The sequence below is a fragment of the Oryctolagus cuniculus genome, chromosome 18 (assembly GCF_051225735.1).
Source record: "Oryctolagus cuniculus isolate XC-2025 breed Fujian yellow rabbit chromosome 18, ASM5122573v1, whole genome shotgun sequence".
Taxonomy (NCBI): Eukaryota; Metazoa; Chordata; class Mammalia; order Lagomorpha; family Leporidae; genus Oryctolagus; species Oryctolagus cuniculus.
This window is the reverse complement of record NC_142884.1, coordinates 45,019,473-45,025,403: the sequence shown is the minus strand read 5'-3', so window position 1 is coordinate 45,025,403 and position 5,931 is coordinate 45,019,473. Positions and strand designations below refer to the sequence as shown.

General features: G+C 51.4%; 1 pseudogene; it reads left to right on the top strand.

The window, feature by feature from the left end:
- Window positions 1–257: 257 nt before the first annotated feature.
- Window positions 258–352, top strand: LOC127491416 (U6 spliceosomal RNA; annotated as a pseudogene).
- The last annotated feature ends 5,579 nt before the right edge of the window (window positions 353–5,931 follow it).

Below are 5,931 nucleotides of genomic sequence, written 5' to 3'. Positions count from 1 at the left end.
CTGTGGTCTGGGAAAGCAGTAGAAGATGGCCCAAGTCCTTGGGCCCCTTTACCCACATGAGAGACCCCTGTGGGAGACCCCTGCTACTCACATGGGAGACCAGGATAGAGGACCTAGATCCTGGCTTCAGCCTGATGCACACCTGGCTGTTGCAGCCATTTAGGGAGTGAGCCAGCAGATGGGAGGTCCTCTCTCTCTCTCTCTCTCTCTCTCCTTTTCTGTTGATATGCCTTTCAAATTAAATAAATAAATATTTTGTGCTCACTTCGGCAGCACATATATTAAAATTGGAACGATACAGAGAAGATTAGCATGGCCCCTGCGCAAGGATGACATGTCGCTCCCCCTCTTCGTGGAGGAACGACACAGGACCCTGCGCTGTTCTTTCGTCTGCTCGGCCCTCCCCGGGTTTGCTGCTGGTTCTTCCCGGGTTGGCTACTATCCCTTCCACCTCCGTGGAAGGGCAGTTCCCCCTGGCCGCATTCCCCACTTCCGCAGGGGAGCAGCACACCGCCGGCCGGCTTTCTCGGGGGCTGCACGGGTTCCCTTAGATGTTCCCCATAGATGTTCCTGGTGCATGCCGTCTCTCTCCTCCTTTATAGTCCTCCTCCGCCAATCCTAACTCGGCTGCCCACACGCCGAGTACGCTGCTCTCCTCCAATCAGGAGCAAGTCCTACAGTTTATTGGCTGAACTGGAGGCACCTGTGTAGAGGCTGTTTACTTCTCTCCCAACGCCACATTGTGGGAGAGCAGATGCATAGAATAAGTCTTAATTCGAGTAACTTAGTCTAGTCCGGATTGCTCCCCACAATGACATGCAAATTCACGAAGAGTTCCATATTTAAAATAAATAAATAAATATATATATTTTAAAAAAAAACATAGTGGGCGAGGGCTGGTCTTCAGTCTTTTTTGAAGAATGGGAAGTGTCCATTCCATGGGCACTGTCCACCTGCCACCAAGGAGAAAGATCCAGGCCATCCCAGCTGCAGGTCAGTAGCTATTCCCTTGCCCTACTTGTCCCAGATTCCTGCCTTTCATAGAAAGAATCACACTACGGGCTGGCGCTATGCCGTAGCAGGTAAAGCCACTTCCTGCCGTGCCGGCAGCCCATATGGATGCTGGTTCATGTCCCTGCTGCTCCTCTTCTGATCCAGCTCTCTGCTATGGCCTGGGAAAGCAGTGGAAGATGGCCCAGGTCCTTGGACCCCTGCACCCATGTGGGAAGACCCAGAGGAAGCTCCTGGCTCCTGGCTTCGGATTGGTGCAGCTGCAGCCATTGTGGCCAACTGGAGAGTGAACCAGTGGATGGAAGACTTCTCTCTCTCTCTGCCTCTCCTTCTCTCTCTGTGTAACTCTGACTTTCAAATAAATTAATTAATTTTTTTTAAAAAAGACTCACACTGACAGCAATTTTGTACACCTGCTGTGTGTGGTCAGGGGCTAGGGGTTCAGGAGCAGTCCCTGCCTTCATGGCAAGCAGGCTCCTATAAGCAAGGACACAAATGAACAGCATGATTCCAGGTGGAGATCAGTGATTTGAGAAAAAATGGAACAGGTAAGAAAAATGACCGTGCGTGGCCAGCAGGAGTTACAGCTGAGGTGGAGGGACCACTGCTCCACGGGGGAGCACTGAGCAGACACCAGCATGAGAGGGGCACAGCAGGTGGATCTGAGTGCTTGGGCCATCTTCTGCTGCCTTCTCTGGCTCATTCGCAGGGAGTTGGATAGGAGGTAGAGTGGCCAGGACTCGAGCAGGCAACTCCACCATGGGACAAGGTATAGGAAGCAGCAGCTTAACTCACTGCACTGGGATGCCAGACCTCAAGCCCACAACAGTCGTAGAGAAGAAAATCGCAAAAACATCACCAGCTCTATTAATTACAATTTAACTGGGAGGTACTGGTGCAAGATAACAGCTAACTGCTAATTGAAACGTAACTGGGAAGTTCTTTTGCACTACTGCAAGCCTCAGAATATTTCAAAACATCTCCCAGCATCCTGGATGGCATAGCCGGCTCAGCATTCTTGACAGTTGTAGGTTCATCCAGGGCCTCCCTTGTGCTTGAAATTCCCAGAGGGAAACACGGAACCCTGTAGCGACAAACAGCACTGGAGGCCAGCTCTAGGAAGTGGAGAGGGGAAAGACCAGGGAAATACAGACAGGGAGGCATTTGGAGAGGGAACGGAGGCTACGACTCCCCAAACGCTGGAGGAGAAGCAGGGTGTCTCCATGGTAACGGCCCCCAGAGTACCAAGGGGAGGGGTAAGCAGCCTTCAAGATGCCTGCGACACTTCCCAAGAGTGGGCACTAGGCCAGGAGACAACTGGCACAGCTTAGCGGGGACCCATCGGAGAGTTCTTTGTGTGTAGTTATTTATGTCCATCTACTTGAAAGATAGAGCAATGGGGACAGAGACAGAGAGATCTTGTCTCTGCTGGTTCACTCTCCAAATGGCCGCAATAGTTGTGCTGGGCCAGGCCAAAGTCAGGAACCAAGAACTTCATCCAGGTCTAGCACATGAGTGGCAGGGGCTGAAGTTCTACAGCCCTCATCCGCTGCCTCCCAGGCAGGTTAGCAGCATGCTGGATGCTGGATCAGAGGTAGAGCAGCTAGGACTCGAATCAGGCACTCTGACATGGGATAGGAGTATCCCAAGGTGTGGCTTAACCTCCTGGGCCACAACATTTGCCCCATCTAATGGTTCATGTATTTTCAGATTTATTTATTTGAAAGGCAGAACCACAGAGTGAGAAAGAAAGAGAGAGAGAGATCTTTCATCCACTGGTTCACTCCCCAAATGCGACAGACAGATCTGGACCAGAATGTAGCCAGGAGCCAGAACCTCCATCTGGGTCTCCCACGTGGCAGGGACCCAAGCACTTGGGCCATCTTCTGCTGCCTTCCCAGGTGCATTAGCAGGGAGCTGGATCAGAAGCAGAGCCCTCCTAGGTGGGATGCGGGCGCTGACAGCAGTGGCTTAACCCCATTCCGTGCCACAATACTGACTCCTGCTATATTATTTTTTAAAGGCAATGTGAAGAAAGTGCATTTTATCACCCTCATTCCTTCTTTGCGTGTCTTTCCTTCAGCATCTCTCTCTTTCACGCTGCATGTCTTAAATGCACACCTCTGTCTCTCTGAGGTCTTTTAGGACGAGTGTGTAAAAGGCTGGTTCGCGTGCCAGCTCCTCCACCATCATCTGAGTGGATTTCATAAAACCTTCCTGAGCGCAAATCAGAGGCAAGCCGACCCACGAACCTGGAGAAACAAAAGGGCTCTTTGGACTTGAAAAGGTTAGAGAGGACGGCGGGGGCCGCGGCGCCGTTCGATCCTGCTCGAAGCTGGGCTTTTAATTTCGTTTTCCTATTTACCTCGGACAAGTTCCTCACTGCTCACGGCTAATGCGTTTTCAAGGGAAATTTTGTAAATTATATTGGGAAACATTCTCAGCCGGAGCAGAGGGCTGGAGCTCTCATAGTGGCTCCCTGCTGCTGCGCCAGGCAGCGCGGGCTCTCTGGGAGCAGCGAGCGTGCACGCATGCGCGTCAGCCCTCCGGGCCCCAGCACGGCGCTCCCAGGGCCCGATGTTCCATCAGCCCCAGAGCCGGGGCTCAGCACTGCCCCTTCCGCCTTGGCCGACGTGTCCTCCCCCAACCCCTTCTTGTCCATCGTTAATAAAATCTCGCAAGCACTCTTCTAAAGGACGAGGCGGCTTCAAAGCATCATGGAAAATGCGGATTCTGAGAAAATGGTGCATGGATTTCATGGTTTTTTTTTTTTTGCACCAAAAAAAACTTAAGTTTTTTTTTATTTAAAAAGCTTTTTGTTAACAGACACATAGCAATTGTACATATTTATGAGGCTTCCATGTGGTGTTTGATACATGCACACATTGTGTAATGTGCAGTCAGGATTAATACCTCTGTCCCTTCAAGCACTCAACATTGCCTTATGGGGAAAACATTCCAAAGTTGTCTTTTTAAAGCAATAGTTATTTATTTATATTTTTATTTCTTTGAGAGGCAAGAAGGCAGAGAGATGGAGAGATCTCCCATCTGCTGGTGCACTCCCCAAATGCCTACAAGAACCAGGGCTAGGCTGGACTGAAGCAGGGCACGGGGAACCCAGTTAGGTTTCTCAAGTGAGTGTCAGGAACCCAACTGCAGAGCCATCACCTGATGCCCCCTGCGGTGCACACTGATCGCAAGCTGGAGTCAGGGGCAGAGCTAGAACTTGAACCCTTGCACTTTGATGTGGGCCGTGGGTATCTTTTCCAGTGTCTTTACTGCTAGGACAAACAGTGATCTCAACACTTGCCTTTTAATTCCATTTCCCTAAACCTTTGCAGCCCCTGGCAGAGCTCTGGTTGTGCCACGCCTCTGCTCCTAAACCTCTCATGGAGCTCCTGTGCCCTTGAACTCAAATCCCGGGCCTTGAGTCTGGGCTGGTTTTTAGCCAGGGGTATACATTTGCCCACTACTCTGACCCCCTGGGTGCAGACACACACACAGGGAGAAGGCCGTGTGAGGGCAAAGGCAGCCACCCGAGTGATGCCCCCATAAGCCAGGAACCACGAGAAGCTGGAAGAGAGGCCTAGAACCAAGTCTTCCTCACACCCTTGGAAGGAACCATCCCTGCCAACACCTTGATCCTGGATTTCCAGCCTCCAGAATGGTGAGACCATAAATGTCTGTGGTGTAACCAAAAGTGCCCAAAGAGCAACCGAAAAATGGACCCCAGTCTATGCTCCTGACAATGTGTGTGGCTGTTCCTCTCACAGCTCATCACCCACGTCTCACCTCGCTCTGTTTTCACACATCCGTCACCTGGACGAGCGTGTAGTCTCCTTCCTGGCCCCTGTGCCTACGCTCGTCCCAGCCCTCCCTACACACACACACACACACACAGCCCTCCCCTTCTGGGCAAACCCAGCTCCCAAACTACGACCCACTAGCCCCTTCGTAATTAGTCTTTAGCTGCTATTTTAAAACTCACCAAGCTCATTCTCACCACCCACCCAGAGCTTCTTATTTGCTGCTCTCTCTCTGCCTGGAGCCCTCTTTCCTGGGTTAGCACCTCACGGTGCCTCCCTTCACCCAGCTCTCTGCTCAAGGCCCACTTCGTGTATAAATAATGGTGATTGCTTTATTTAAAGTTTTTTTTTAAACATTGAATTGTCAACTTTATGTATTTTGATTTGAAAGGCAGAGAGAGAGAGAGCAAGAGCAAGAGAGAGAGAGAGAGAGAGCTAGAAGGAGATTTCTCCCTTCTGCTGGTTCACTCCCATAGTGGCAAGGACTGGCCCAGGCTGAAGCCAGGAGCCCAGAACTCAATGCAGCTCTCCCACATGGGTGGCAGGGACCCAGGCACTCAGGTCATCATCTGCTCCCTCCCAGAGTGCATCACAAGGAAACTGGAGTTGGAAGCCCAGCTGGGACTCAAACCCAGGCATTCTGATACAGGGTATTAGTGTCCCTGGCCGCTTTTTATCTGCTGTATCAAATGCCCACACCTAACAGTATTTGTTTAATCCTGTCTCTCCCCGAATGCAAACTTCCATTCCCCAGTTTTAGCAGGAAAACCCCGGAGTTCTAGCTGGGCGGTGGCCATCCAGCTAGACATGAGATTTCCTAGCTTCCCTGGCAGCTAGATGTGACCGTGTGACCAAGACCAAGGCAACCTGAGCCCAAGGGATGCTAGGTCCCTGTAGGGCACTGCCGGTGCCCTACCTGCCTTTTCCACTTGGACCATGCTGGCGACAGTACACTGGTGTCTGATAGAGTGGGACGAAGGGAACCTTGTGTTCTAGATGACTCATGGCTCAAAACCGCCGACACCATGGGTCATCCACCAACTTGGACCTTGGAGTGAGAGAGACAGCAACCTGCCAAGTTAAAGCCATCGGTACTTACCTTCTGTTAATGCAG